The 14,831-nt window shown below is 49.0% G+C and overlaps 1 protein-coding gene across 5 annotated transcripts in view; it reads right to left on the bottom strand.

Annotated features, from left to right (window-relative positions):
• The window catches only part of SMPD3 (sphingomyelin phosphodiesterase 3), a 92,934-nt gene that overhangs the window by 30,819 nt on the left and 47,284 nt on the right, over nucleotides 1–14,831 (bottom strand). The window contains exon 1 of one of the 5 annotated variants that reach the window (XM_063611648.1): nucleotides 2,346–2,365. The exons of the other annotated variants lie outside the window; for them this stretch is intronic. The gene's annotated coding sequence lies outside the window, so the exon portion shown is untranslated. Of the gene's footprint in view, nucleotides 1–2,345; nucleotides 2,366–14,831 lie in introns of those variants that run through there. 5 annotated transcript variants of the gene reach the window in all.

The following is a 14,831-nucleotide window of genomic DNA, read 5'->3' as shown; positions in this document are numbered from 1 at the left end:
CGGAACAATCTCCAGAGCTCACCTGACAGCCACCAAGCAGCCCAGAACAGGTGAGCCAGGTACAAAGACCAAGGGGCCTCACCTGCGGCCAGAGGCACTGCCACACCCTCCACGTCGCCAGGGCGAGGGTGTGTGCCCGGCAGTTCCAGTGGACGAAGTGCAGCCCCAGTGGGTGGGGCCCGAGGTTTGTGTGACGGATTTTCAGGGAGGAGGGTTGCCAAGAGGAGAGGACTCTGAGGGTGGGATGGATGAGCCCTCCACATTGACACTGGGACCCAGGCCAGGCCCAGGGGGTTCGGGGTGAAGGTGGAGGGTGGGGAAGAGGTGAATTCAAAAGCTCCAGCCACAGGGCCCAGGTTTAATCTGATAGTTAGAACCAGAATAATCAGAGCTTTGGGAGCTTTGTGCAATCTCTGCTACCCTAAGATACTGAGGGTAGGGGAGAGCTGAACCCAGGCCAGGGAAGAGGGACAGTGGCCACCAGGATGGGGTGGATTAGGGGAGGAAGAGCAACATTGAGAGGAACCAAAGGGATTTGGTGGCTCCCCCATTATCTAAGGGGGAGCAGGTCAGTGGAAGGGAGGCTCAGCGGGACACTTTGTGAACCCAGCGGGGTCTTTGGAGGGGACAGCTGGGAGGGAACTCATGTGACCCTAGGCCTTTGGACATGATGTCACTGGCTCCCCTTGCTGACTGAGGTGAGGGATCCTGGCACTATGCTCTGGGGACGCTGCCCTCCACACTTGGGCCCCAGTCCCAGTTCGTAGTCCCTGCCCTTGCCTGCTAGTCCCGCCCCTGGCCTCAGGTGCTGGCCCCGCCCCTGATCCCCGGCCCCAGGCAGCTCTCTGAGCCTGCTGGCCCAGTTCCAGGCCTCGTCCCTACTAACCTGCCGAATCCTTGGCTCCAGGCCCTGCCCCCTGTCTCAGGCCCAGTCTCTGCTTTCAAGTTCAGCACCCCCCGCCCAATGCCCAGCACAGCCAGGGCTGTCCTTACATGCTCCACCTTCTTAAGCCAGTCCCATGGCCCGGCCCAAAGCCCTCTTACCACCACTCCATCCAGAGTAGGGTGACCCATCACTCTTCACACCCTATCCCTTAGGTACACTTATTTTGCAAATCACCCAAACTAAGTGTTTCAGAAGAATCTGAAAGCCGAGGCCCCGTCCATTCTCTGTCCCCTAGCTGAAGACGTAGCAGCAGTGCTGGCAGGAGCATCTTCTCCACGGCAAACAGTTGGCTCCCTTCTCACTAGGAATTTGCACAGAAAAGGCTTGGGCTCCAATGAGACCCGGTTCTGGTCTAGGCCATCGGTCTTGGGCAAGTCATTTAACCTCTGAGCCTCCTCTGTAACATTAGGGGCCACTACAAGATCTTGGATGGCCACGGCCAGGACCAAACGAGCACTGGCACTTGATGTTACCAGATCAGAGTGGGAAGAAGGAAGCTAGAGCCCTCCAGGTCTACGCTGTGCACGTGGTGACCTGGCTTCCCCAGAAGCCCTTATGTTCATGTGGACACCCTGGCTTTTGCCCTCAGAGCCAAGTACCTGGCAGGATCCCTCCCCACCCATAGCCTGGGGAGTCCAGCCTGCCGGGAAGCAGAGAGTGACCTGCTGTCCCGGCCTGTCCTCTGTCCCTGGGACTCCTGCCTCTTCACCCACAGTTGGCTGACAACCTGCATGCACCTCTGTCCTTCACCCTCTTGCTGGGCTGACCTGACCCAGGCCACAGGCTCGCAAGCATCCGGCATTAGACATAAAGGAGGCAGGCCGCTCCTGAGCCATCTGGGCCTGTGTGACTCCCAGCCCCCACTGCCCTCTCTCTAAGTGGGGAGGAGCTCACCTCTCATCCCTGAGTGAGAAGTTTGTCAAGCAGGATCTTTGGCCTCCGACATTTCCCAAACTGTCCCCCACCAGCTGCACAGCCCCCTCCCCACTCTCCACCCCCACTCCCATGCCCCACCAATTCTTCTGAAAAATCCCTGCATGTTTTTTTCAAAATAGAATTAAATGACAAGAACTGACTATTTAGGGAGGGGTTCCTGAGGGGAAATGGAATCTCGACAACCTTGAAATTATAGCCCTTCTCTTTTCTCAAAGAAAAGAGAAACATGTCAGATCATTGATATTCTCAGCCAGGCCTTGTTTTGAAATATGCTCTCCCCCTATCCTTTCACGAACCACAGACTTTTTCCCTCTTTGAGAATAAGATCACATCAAGTCAGGGATTAGAACGGGAAAAATTCAATCAGAGCCTCCCTCTGCCAGCTACCCATCTCAATATACTCCCAGGCGAGCAGAATCAGCTCCTGCTCCAACCCTGCTCAGCATCATCATTCAAAACGCACCGGTAGGAAATGGTGAAACAGAAGAACCTTTCATCTTGGCTGAGCAGGGCCTGCAGTGCTGCTCTCCTGGCTCCGGCAGCTGGCTTGTGCCTGGGCCGAGTCAGGCCTCTGGCTTAAATAGGCAGTGGGAGCAGAGCAGGGAGGGCCTGGAGGGCGGGTGTGGAAAGTGGGCCGTTTACCTAGCACAGCAAGGCAGTGTCTGGAGCCAGCAGTGGTCCCAAACATGTGCCTGCCTGCCTGCCTGTCCACCAGGAGGCCTCAATCCCACAGGCCCCAAGACCACAGACCAGCACCTGGGGTGACCCCTGATGGATGTGCAGCTCCAAGGGAGACATCCCTAGATGCACTGAGCTTGGTCAGTTTCCTGGATACCTCCACCTCTCCTTTGTAGCAGACCCAGCTGTGGAGATGGATGGACCTGTTCCCCGGGGCCTCTCTCCAAGCCTCAGTTTCTGCCTTCTTAAAATGAGGATAACACTGACTTCACAGGTCTAGAAATAATATTTGCAAAGGGCCTGGCACCTAGGAGGTTGATTTTTTTACCCACATGGTGATACTGGGGCCAGGTACCTTCGATGAGGCTGGAGCCTAGAGATTTAGTAATGGACCCAAAGTCACACAGCCTTCCATCTGACTGTCAGTGTCAGACCTCATGCAGACCTGGGGCCTCCCAGCCTCATGCTACAGTTGAAGTTTGGGGTGAGTGAGAGTGAAGAGCAGCTGCTCACCTTGGGGAAAAATCTTGACTGAACCCTAGTAAAGGGGTTACCTTTAAGCCCCCAGTGTTATGGGAAAGGGGTCCTGATCCAGACCTCAAGAAAGAGTTCTGGGACCTTGCACAGGAAAGAGTTCAGGGTGAGTCCACATAGTAAAGTGAAAGCAAGTTCATTAGAGAAGAAACAAAAGAATGGCTACTTCATTGACAGAGCAGCCCTGAGGGTGCTTGTTGGCTATTTTTATGGTTATTTCTTGATCATGTGCTAAACGAGGGGTGGATTATTTATGAGTTTTCCAGGAAAGGGGTGGGCAATTCCTGAAACTGAGGGTTCCTCTCCTTTTTAGACCATATAAAACCAAGGATGACTTCTGGAACATTGCCCTGGCATTTGTAAATTGTCACTGCGCTGGTGGGAGTGTCTTTTGGCATGCTAATGCATTATAATTAGCATATAATGAGCAGTGAGGACAACCAGAGGCTGTTTTGGTCACCATCTTGCTTTTGGCAGGTTTTGGCTAGCTTCTTTACTGCATCCTGTTTTCATCAGTGGGGTCTTTGTGACCTGTGTCTTGTGCTGACCTCCTCTCTCATCCTGTGACTAAGAATGCCTAACCTAGGCTGGACGTAGTGGCTGACGCCTATAATCCCAGCACTTTGGAGGCTTAGGCAGGCAGATCTCTTGAGCTCAGGAATTTGAGACCAGCCTGGGTAACATGGTGAAACCCTGTCTCTAAAAAATATACAAAAACTAGCTGAGTGTGGTGGTGCATGCCTGTAATCCCAGCTACTTGCGCTGCTGAAGTGGGAAGATCGCTGGAGCCCAGGAGTTCGAGGCTGCAGTGAGCTGTGATGGCGCCACTGCACTCTAGCTTGGGTGACAAAGTGAGACCCTGTCTCAAAATAAACAAAGAATAAGAATTCCTAACCTTCTGGGAATGCAGCCCAGCATGTCTCAGCCTCATTTTACCCAGCACCTATTCAAGATGGAGTTGCCCTGGTTCAAACACCTCTGACACCAGCACCAAGGCAAGGGGGGTGGCATGGCTGGACAGGCATGGTCAGGCAGCCTGTCTGCATTTGGGTGAGACCCTGGGGGAGAGGTGCAGAAGCATCCCAGAGTAGCTGCTAGTGATGGCTGGTGAGAGGAGCTGCCCTTCAAACCTCCTAGGTCTCCGAGTAACACTATAGGGTGATGAGTGTCTCACCTGGTTGGTTCAACTTGATCTTCCAGTGAGTGGGACAGTGCCCCCACCTCAGTGAACAAAGACTAGGACATAAGCTAATGGGGAATTAAGACAAAGCAGTAGTTTGTCATTTTATGCTTGAAAAAGTTCTGCCCTTAAAAGTGCAAATAACTCTACTAGTAAATAATTGAAGTTACATGTGGGAGTTGTCTTTAACAGGAAAAGTACACATTTTGATTTTGATTAACAACATGTTAACTCCTCATTTCTCCCAAAGAAGCAGCAAAACAGAGGGCCTGGATCTCTGTTAGTTGGACTCAGAAGGGAGATCAACTTGACTATATATACTGAAGAAGATGAAGTTCTGATTACATATGAAGCCCATTCACCTGCCAGTCATTGATTGTTGTGTATATTGTGGACCTGACATCCTTTCAGAAGTTTGGACTACAAAGGTGGGAGACACACTTGGAAAGACTGTGCACTTTAGAGTCCAATCTAGGTTCAAATCTGGCCCTGGGCAACACTGGGCCTTCACTTAGTCTCTCTGAGCCTTGGGTTTCTACTACTTTGCAAGGCTGTTGGGAGAATTAGATGAGATGATATTGGTGACAACTCTTTGTAGGCATTCAGTGATCAGTTATCCATTTGGAAAGATAATTCTACAGGGAGCATGGGGTGGGCAGGGGGGGAGACAAGCAGGAAGGCCAGTGCAGTAGGCAAAGCAGGGAGATGGCAGGGCCAAGGCAGTGGGAAGAGAGAACGGTCACATATCTGGGGGACGTCTAAGAGGGTAGAATGGTGTTATGAACTGAATGTTTGTGTCCCCAACAAATTTATATGTTGAAGCCCTAAACCCACCGTGTGGCTGCATTTGCAGATGGAGGCTCTAAGGAAGTGTAGATGGTCTCTGACTTACGATGGTGCGACTTAAGAATTTTCAACTTTTCTTTTTTTCTTTTTTGAGACAGAGTCTCACTCTGTTACCCATACTGGAGTGCAGTGGTGCCATCTTGGCTCACTACAAACTCCACCCCCCGGGTTCAAGTGATTCTCGTGCCTCAGCCTCCCGAGTAGCTGGGATTACAGGTGCCTACCACCACGTCCAGCTAATTTTTGTATTTTTAGTAGAGACAAGGTTTCACCACGTGGGCCAGGCTGGCCTCGAACTTCTGACCTCAGGTGATCTGTCCGCCTTGGCCTTCCAGAGTGCTGGGATTACAAGCTTAAGCCACTGTGCCTGGCCACGATTTTTCAACTTTTCAATGGTGCAAAAGTAGTAGACATTCCATAGAAATTGTGCTTTGAATTTTGACCTTTTCTTTTTATTATTTTAATTTTTTATCATAAAATGTTAGTAGTTATTATAAAATAGACTTTGTTAGATGATTTTGCCCAAATGTAAACTAATGTGAGTGTTTCGAACATGTTTAACGTAGGCTAGGTTAAGCTATAATGTTTGCTGGTTTAGGGGTATTAAATGCATTTTCAAGGAACTGTATTTTCAACATAAGATGGGCATATAGGGATGTAACCCCATGACAAATTGAGGGGCATTTGTAATTAAGTTTAAAGGTGGTCATAAGGATGGGCCCCTGATCTGATAACATTAGTGTTCTTATAAGAAGAGATGCCAGGCCAGGTGCGGTGGCTCACGCCTGTAATCCTAGCACTTTGGGAGGCCAAAGTAGGAGGATCACCTGAGGCCAAGAGTTAGAGACCAGCTTGGCCAACATGCAAAACCCTGTCTCTACTAAAAAGACAAAAATTAGCCGGGTATGATGGTGCGCGCCTGTAGTCCCAGTTGCTCGGGAGGCTGAGCACGCTTGAACCCTGGAGGTGGAGGTTGCAGTGAGCTGAGATTGCATGACAGAATGAGATGCTATCTGGAAAAAAAAAAAAAGAGAGATGCCAAAGTGCATACACAAACCAAGGAAAAGCCATATGCGGACTTGGTAAGAAAGCGGCTGTCTACAAGCCCAGAAGAGAGCCCTTACCAGAAACTGAACCAGCCAGAACATTGATCTCAGACTTCTAGCCTCTAACCTGTAAGAAACTAAATTTCGGTTGTTTAAGCCACCCAGTCTATGATATTTTGTTATGGTAGCCCAAACAGACTTATACAAATGGATGGGAACAAAGGGGTACCTGGGTAACATGAAAATGGACCAGGAGGCTGGGCATGGTGGCTCATGCCTGTAATCCCAGAACTTTGGGAGGCTGAGGCAGGCAGATCACTTGAGGTCAGGGGTTCAAGACCAGCATGGCCAACATGGTAGAACCCCATCTCTAGTAAAAACACAAAAATTAGCCAGGTGTGGTGGTGTGAGCCTGTAGTCCCAGCTACTCAGGAGGCTAAGCCAGGGGAATTGCTTGAACCCAGGAGGTCAAGGTTGCAGTGAACTGAGATAGCACCACTGTACTCCAGCCTGGGCGATAGAGCACAAGATTCTGTCTCAAAAACAAAAAAACAAAAAGGAAAATGGACCAGGAATTTATTCAGAGGTCTCCTGGTTCAGGTAACTGTATGGCTAGTGAAGTTGCTCACTGGCAGCGGGGTTTGGGTGAATGGGTGAAGGCAGGGTTTGTGGTGTTGGGTGACATTTGCATAGAAGTGTCCAGACAGAATTGGGATCTTCAGACCCAGAACTCAGAGTTGAGGTCTGGATTGGAGCAGGTTTGAGAATATTAGAGTGTAGGCGGACTCTTGGGAGTGACTACATTTTGTCAGATCACTTATTCTTTCTTTCTTCTTCAATTGGTCCATTCTAATTCTAATTTCTTGTTATATAAGATAGCTTTTGTCTTTTATATTTTTGTAAAAATCAGATATTCTCCTTTGCTTTAAAAAAGTACAATTGTGCACAACTTTCCCCCAATTTTTACAAGACTTTGTTTTCCCCTACTTGTAGAGAACAAGTCTTGTTTAGGAGCATAACTGATGTGGTTAGAATCTACTTGTGCAGTCAGAATTACACATTTTTTTGAGGCTCATTTTGTCTTCAATATTTGTGATGTCAGTTCTCTTGTCATTCTTATCCAATTTCAGAAGAACATATCTCCCTTCACTTCAGCTTGTTGGATAATTTATAATTCAAAATTTACACTAGCAAATGCTTATTTCTTTCCCTCAGAGTTGAACTTGAAAGGTACAGTGTGTTTTCTTTAGTTCTAGGCTGAGCTGTTTTTTCATTTCTGGAAACTTTTCTTATATTATTTCTTTCCTGATGTCTCCTTTATGTGTTCCTCATCCATTCATCTCTCTCTTCTAGGCCTACTTTAGGGCTGTGATACCATTTTCCATTTTCTGAATCAGTTATTTTCTCCTCTCTTTGTTTACATTTTAGGTTTCATGTCTTACCTTCTCCTCAACATCACTAATTTCTTTGTTCTATTTGTTTCTGTTAATGCCAATGACTACTTCCAGGTGTTTTCTAATTCTTTTATAATTTTCACCATGGAATTACAGCTGTTATTTTTTTCTGATCTGTTTCTGTTAGTATTTTGTTGTTGTTGTCATTTATTTCTTTCAAAGTAGTTATTATCCAGTTCATCTTATTTGTTCCTTCAGATTCCATCATTTAAAAAACAAATTAATTGACATTTATTGGGCGCCTACTGCATGCAGACACTGCTGCTTATCATTTAGCACTTGTAGCTGTCTGCTTTCTTTCTCAGTTTAGTGCAGCAGGATTCAGAATTCTTCAGTCACATCTGCTTTGGGCAGGTTCTGATTAATTAATTCATTTATTTTCTCTTGTTCCCCAAAAGATTTAAGATAACTTAAACTGTATCCTATGTACAATATGAGACTTCTTTTGTTTGTTTGTTTAAATAGGGAATTAGAGCTAAGGGAAAACAGAATAAACAAGAGGCCATCAGGCAGAGTTGGAGACACAGAGACAGTGAGTGAGGTGAAGTCTCATTCCAATGGTGGCCTCAGGTGGGCACAGAGATGTGTTTTATGACTGAGGCTTGTCCTATTGATTTTTGTTGGTGGTGTTGAATGACCCTTTGTTTTAAATTCTTGCTTGAATGGCTACAGTGCAGAAGAGGCTCCCATGGCATCACTCCCTTGGCTAGCCCCCCTGGGTGGGACATGCTTATATATATATATATATCTTTCCCAAGGGGGCTGGAATTAAAAAGAAAAAAAAAAGAGGCAGGATTATAGGTGATAGTGTGGACTGGGGGCACATAAACAGTGTAACAGTGACCCCCAGCCTCATGGCTCACCTTCCAAAAGTCAGTATTGATTGAGCAACTAATTAGCTGCGTATTTCCTGTGCTCAGAATCAGAGATTTTCCCTGTGTTGGGTGGCAACTGTAATCTGGTCGAGAGGAAGGCTTTTCAGGGGCTCTCTGTTCCCACAGAACTCCAGAGTGGCCTCATTTCACACTTCTTGGGAACTAGTTTTTCGAGTGACAGATTGATTGGTGTATGGGTGGTTACAAAAAAAGATTCTATTTTATTAGCTGTTTGTCTTGCAAAGTGAAATAGTTTTTTTAAACTTTATCAAAATGTCATCATCTCCAGGGTTTAAAGTGTGCCCTCTGGCTTTGAGGGAAGATCTCAGTCCCATAGCCGTCATGTCCCAGTTTACCTCAAGATATTGAGCAATGAGCCTGAGACCGGGCAGGTGAGCTCGGGCCTGTGGTCACCCTAGTCTGGGCCCACTTAGGGGGTGACTCTGAGTGGCAGCTAGCTGAGCACCAAGGTGACAGACAGCTCTAAATTTCATCCCGGTGCCTAAACTGTCTTAAAAAAATACATCAAGGGAAAAGTAAAATCTAGACATTCCTATACATGAGAGACTGTGTATAGGTAATGTTGCTTTTCTGTTTGAGAAGGAAATAGAAAACATTTCACTTACTCTTTTTTTAAAATTAAAAATGAGGAATATATCAAACAATAAAAAAGACCTTAGTTTCCTATTGTGGCAGTTAAAGAAGAGAGAAAAACAGACTGAAAGTGGTTGAGGGAAGGCAGGGAGCAGAGTCCTGTCCCCTGGGTGCCTCAGCTCAGTGTGCCTGGCCTGGGCAGCCCAGCCCTGCCCTTCCAGCCTCAGCGGGTGTAGCCCCTAGTTGTCTACTCTGTCCTTGGCCCCTCCCTCAGCCCCAAGTGTCCTGTCCAGAGTCAAGGTCAATTACTCCTAGTTCCTGAGTCCATTTCTAGTCCCTACTCCCAACCCATCCCTGGCTGTCACCTCCACCAGGGCCTCCTGTCTTGCCTGCTTTGAGCCCCTTCCCTCCTAATCGGGCTGAAGCCTGTGATCCCCATCACCAGCAGCTCTGAGCTCATTCTGCCCTTGTCCAGCATCTCCAGATCTCCCTCTACCCCCAGGATCAATCCTTCTACCTGGCCTGGCTTGAGGACCCCAGTGACCAGGCCCTGCCCTCCTCAGCCTCATTTCTGCCCCTCTCTTTCTCCCACTGATTTGATCTGACGGCCCCGACCTCCAGCCTTCACTGTTCCTGGAACATACCATGCTCTTTCACGCCTCCATGCCTTTGCACATGCTGTACCCTGTGTCTGGAACACCCTGGTGGTCCACCTGACACCCCTCCTCCAAGGTTCAGCTCTAAAGCTTCTAACCCCCTCCCCTCAGTCTCACACCCTGGGGCTTTGTACTGGCAGCCTAGAGCCCCCTGAGCTCTAAGCACAGGGCCCAGTCCCTGACAGGCATTCCAGGAACCTCGGTGGAATCAATAAAGTGATTTCTAGCCAGGCGGGCATGTCCATCACCAGAAGGTTTGATTCCGTTTGTACACACCAGGGGGCACAGCAGGAGCTGTGAGAAACTGCTCCCAATTGTTTGAATTATTGCCTCAATGAGGCTACTTTGTCGTAAAACAAAAGAAAACAAAATGAAAATGCAACATAAAAACAAAAAAAAAAAAAAAAAAAAAAAAAAGAAAATGCAACATGGAGACTTGAAATTTAAAAGCTGTGTGAACTCACGTGTGTGTTGTGAGTGCCTATAGCTTACTGGAATCATCATCTTCATCAACATGATTATATAAAAAATGTTTTGGGGCACCCACTGTATGCCAGGCACTGTGTTCACAGCATTCTCTGCACAATGCCTTGTTTTATCCCCTAAGCAGCTTGGGGAGGGTAGGTATTATTGATCCCGTACTCAGAGATGAAAACTGAGGCTTGGAGGGGCATAAGTGACTTGCTCAGTCACACAGCTAGAGGGTGGCACAGATTCTGTGAGCAAGACTTATCTACAGCCCCATCCTGGTTGGCATTTTGACCGATGGGGCTCTCTAATACACAGGAGGTGCCCATAGGTAAGGGAGGAACACCCCAGGGGTTGGGAAGTCTTGCTAGCCACCACCCTTCCCTCTTACCTGCCTCCTCCTCTGTCCCAGAGGGATTCAAGGCGGATGCTGCCATGATTTATTCTTAACACTTGAGTGTGAATTCATCCATCAACTGTTGTCCTGGATATCTGAATGGTCAGAGAGCTGGTGGGGATTGGGAGGTATAAACCCAGCAGGAACCAGGTAGAGTTCTGCTGTGGGGCTGAGGGATGATGGGGAACACCCCGGTCAAGCCCATTGTCTCTCCCTGGTGTCCTTCAGCCTTGTGCCCTCCATTTGTTCTCCATACAGAAGCCAGAGTGATCTTTCTAGGTACACACCTGGGTACCCTCCCAGCTGAGAACTCTTTCATGGCCCCCAGGATAAAATCCATGCCCCACGTCTGCCTCCTCTCCTGTCACACTTCTTGCCAATCCTGTCCTTAGAGCTCTCCTCTTGCCTTCTTGGTCCCGGTCTCTCTCCAGGATGGCCTTTCCTCAGCCCGGAATTCCATGCCTCGCTTGGTTAGCTCCTCCTCATCTTCTTGCCTTTTGCAGGTTGTGGGGGGGGTCTCTTCAGGAAGCCTTCCCCCCTCCCCTGGTGGCAGTGCTTCATCTTAGGGCCTCCTACAGCGAGCCCCTATTGCTCCTGGCACCACCCCAGAGGTGGTCTCTAGAGGGTCTGGGACCTGGGTCACATGTCAAACAGTCCTGGCCACCTGCAGACAGGCAAGGCCAGGGGATGACAACCACGGGGAGGAATATGCCCCAAAGGCAACCTTCCAGAGGGAGATACAGAATCTGGTTCTGGGATGTTGGGGCTTCGTCAGGGAGGGAGGGAGGGAGTCCAAGAGGTGGGTGGGCGTCTGGACTGTGCTAGGGCTGTGGCCACCTGGGCCCCTGCTGGAGCTGCAGCTGTGGATGCTGTTCTCAGGGAGAACAGGCGGAGGGAAAAAGGGGGTCAAGGACAGAAGCTTGGGGCTTATCCCATTTTTGGCTTGGTGAGGAAAGAAGAGCCAAAAAGAGCACTTAGGAAAGGAGGAAGATCACAGAAAAGGTGCTTAAAATATAGCACTGTTTTTATTTAGTTCTCAAATAATCTTACTTTTTTCTTTTTCACTTAGAATAGCTGGAAAAGGAGGGCCCTATGTGGCAGTCCCTGGGATGAGAAAATCATGTGCCAGAAAGCTGGTGCCGAATCCCTCACGCTATTTTTACCTTCCTGACACTACCCCTTTGAGCCCCGGGGAGGATCCTGGCCTGAGGTGGCCGAGCTGGAGTCTTCCAGGCTGATGTGGCCAACCTTCACCTTGTTCTCCAGAAACCACCAAAAAGCTGGCTATTCACTTTTCTTGACCAGAAATAAATGCATCAGACAAGTGTTCTCAAGTAATCTTGAGGGATGTGAACACAAAATTATCCCATAAATTGCTTTTGTTTCCTTTCCTCAGTTCAAAGTTGGTTTTTGGTTTGTAGTAGTTACATTAAAATTAGACAGTAATTCATGCTCTTAAAATAGAATCTCCACATTCCCAAGTTTAGAAAGAAAAGCCACCTACGAATGAGAAAAACGTGGACCTATGTGAAATGCCATTCCATTAGCCACAGAATCTTTTGTGGGCCTTGGTGGGGGCACCCATCAGGTGGGATTTGTGGCAGAGCACACCGAAGTGGAGTGTGTCTGTGGTCACTTTTCATTCTGTTCCCTGCTCCAGGTCAAGGAAACCTTTGACATCGTGGCCAGGAGCTCTGGGGGCTCACTAACCTCTAATTACATTTCTTATTTAAAATAGTGATAAATAGTCCCTCTGTTGATTCAAACATTTAAAAACATTGAGCCTGTAGTTGTTGGCTCTGAACAAAGAGAGAAAATCCTCCCGGCCTCCTCAGGCCCGCCCAGCCTCTGCCTACATCTCTGGGTTCTCAGACTCTCGTTCAAATGCTGAAGCCAGAAAATGTCCCTGTGGGTGGGCTTGGGGGGAGGTCACTTCAGGATTCAAAATCAGGACTGGCTAGGCCGTGCAGTGAGGTCCCATTTTCCCCACATAGGGACTTCTGGCTTCTCCTATTACCTGGCTCCTGCTCTGGGTTCAAGGTGAAGGTCAGGAGGTGAGAAGGAGGAGCCACCATCTTACCCCACTGCCCCATGGTCTGGTGCCCCATAGCATGTCCACTCACCACTGTGCTTCGTTTATGAATGTCAGCCCCTGGTCCCACAGGCCTTGGATGTGAAAAGAACAACTCTGCTGTCCCCATGCCCCCAGTACATCTGCTGCCCGGAATGGAGGGAAGTAGGGACCCCTTCTAGGCCTGTGGGGTCCCCTTCAAGAGCCAAGTGCCATCCATCCCATCTTGTGGACACCCACAAAGAAGGAGCCTTGAGGCCCAGGCTCCCTAGAGGCAGCTGATGCAATGTAGGGGCGGGTGGGTGGGGAGGAAGGAAGAATGATGGTCAGACCCCCCACTGGCCATTCTTCTTGGATGACTTGGAACCCAATCAGCGGCTGCTCACCTGGACTGCCAGGTTGCCTCGTCCTCATCATTTGGAAGACTGCACCAGTGGCCAGGTATGGACTTTGCTTCTGTAGTGACCATGTCCAGAGAGGAGCCCCTTGTTATAAACACAGTACATCAGTGACATCCATGATAAACCCAAAGCCCTGCCTTGTCTCAGGGCTAAGGCCAAGTTGGCCGGGGCACAGCTTCTCTCCATAGCCTCATGCCTCCCCAGGCACCAGTGTGGATGTCACCACACCTCTCCACTCTACTCCATAGCAGGGCAGCTACTATTGTAGTCACCATTTTACAGATGAGGAAACTGAGGCCCAGAGGGGTAAAGCATGCTACCAAGATCACAGTGGAGGAGCTGGGATTTGAACCCAGGTCTGTCTGACTCTAAAACCAGTGCTCTTCTCAACCCATCCTGCCACAGAGCCTCCTAGTCCCACTTCCTGCCTCTGCCAAGTGGCCTCTAGAAGGAACCACCCTCAAATACGTGTCAGGGGTGATGTGGTCCTGGGTAAGGGTTAAGGGCTTTGTGGAGGTGCTGGAAGCTGTGATGTTTCTTGTTGAGTCCAGCCCAGCTCTGCTAGGGTGTCCCCCTGACCTTGCCAGCATGACCCATTTGGGCTGTAATTTTAAACCATAATTATGGATTAGCTTGGTGACCATCAGGCCCTTCTGCTATATCCCAGGAAATGGGCCTAACCCTGTTACAGGGCAAATCAGATATAATCAGCTCCTAATTCAATATGGTTGTTCTAAGTCACATTTATCAAGGGACAGAAGCTGGCCCATGGGTTAGACTACAGTAGCAGCTGGATTAGACTCAGACAAGAATCCTCAATTTGCACTTTCTGACAGTTTTCTAAAAATTAAGTGGAAGAGATGAACTTTTTTAGTACCATACGCTACAAGTACACAGACTTGTATGTCCCACACACAGATGGGGGCATGTTTCAGACTGGCCATGTGTCCCTGCAGCCTTGATCTGCCATGGTTGTGCCTCTCAAGCCCCGACAAAGGTGCCTAGACACCTGGAACACTGCTCTGTTCAAAACCAAACCTGGGCAATCACCCAGTGGGCAGGGCCGGTCACACCAGCCCCTTCTGTGGCTGAGGAGTGTAACTGGGTTCAGGTACATGGCAAATTCTGGCCAGCTCTGAGTGAGAGAGGATTTATCTTCTAAGTGGTGGTTTGTGGGATCATAGAGGCCAAATAATAATCAGATTATTGGATGCTTGTGATTGGATCTGTTAGTTTTGCACTGGATTGAACTTTTGTCTCCCAACACCCACCCCTCACCTTCAGAGCACTGCCAGTGCCACCCTCTGTGAGGTGCTGGCCTCAGAGCTCAGACAGTGAAACAGAAGTACAGAGTCTTGAATGAACCACCCAGGCCAGCATCAGTGAGTGTCAGAACTGGGACTTGAGCTCCGATTTGTCATGCTCCAAAATCTGGGCACTTTCCACAGCATCCCTGCGTCTCACCCTTTTTCTGCCCCAGTCCACCTGAGGGAAACACAGTGGCTGAGGGGAGGGGCATGCCACATCCTGTTGCAGGGAGCACTTCAACATGTAGCTGACACATTTGGACCTGATGTCACTGGCACTGGAGGTTTTCTGAGCCAATTTTTTAGGTTTTTGCTGCCCGGCTCAGTGGTGATGCCCAGTAGGGAGTAGAAAATGCAAGACTTGAGTTTGGGCAGTTGGGGCTGGGAGTGGAATTGGGAGTGATAGGGGTATAGGAGGCAGCAGGGGCTGGGGCATAAGTGG

The sequence above is a fragment of the Symphalangus syndactylus genome, chromosome 11 (assembly GCF_028878055.3).
Source record: "Symphalangus syndactylus isolate Jambi chromosome 11, NHGRI_mSymSyn1-v2.1_pri, whole genome shotgun sequence".
In the NCBI taxonomy this organism is placed as follows: domain Eukaryota; kingdom Metazoa; phylum Chordata; class Mammalia; order Primates; family Hylobatidae; genus Symphalangus; species Symphalangus syndactylus.
Note: the sequence above shows the minus strand (reverse complement) of the source record. Positions and strands in the feature narration are given on the sequence as shown.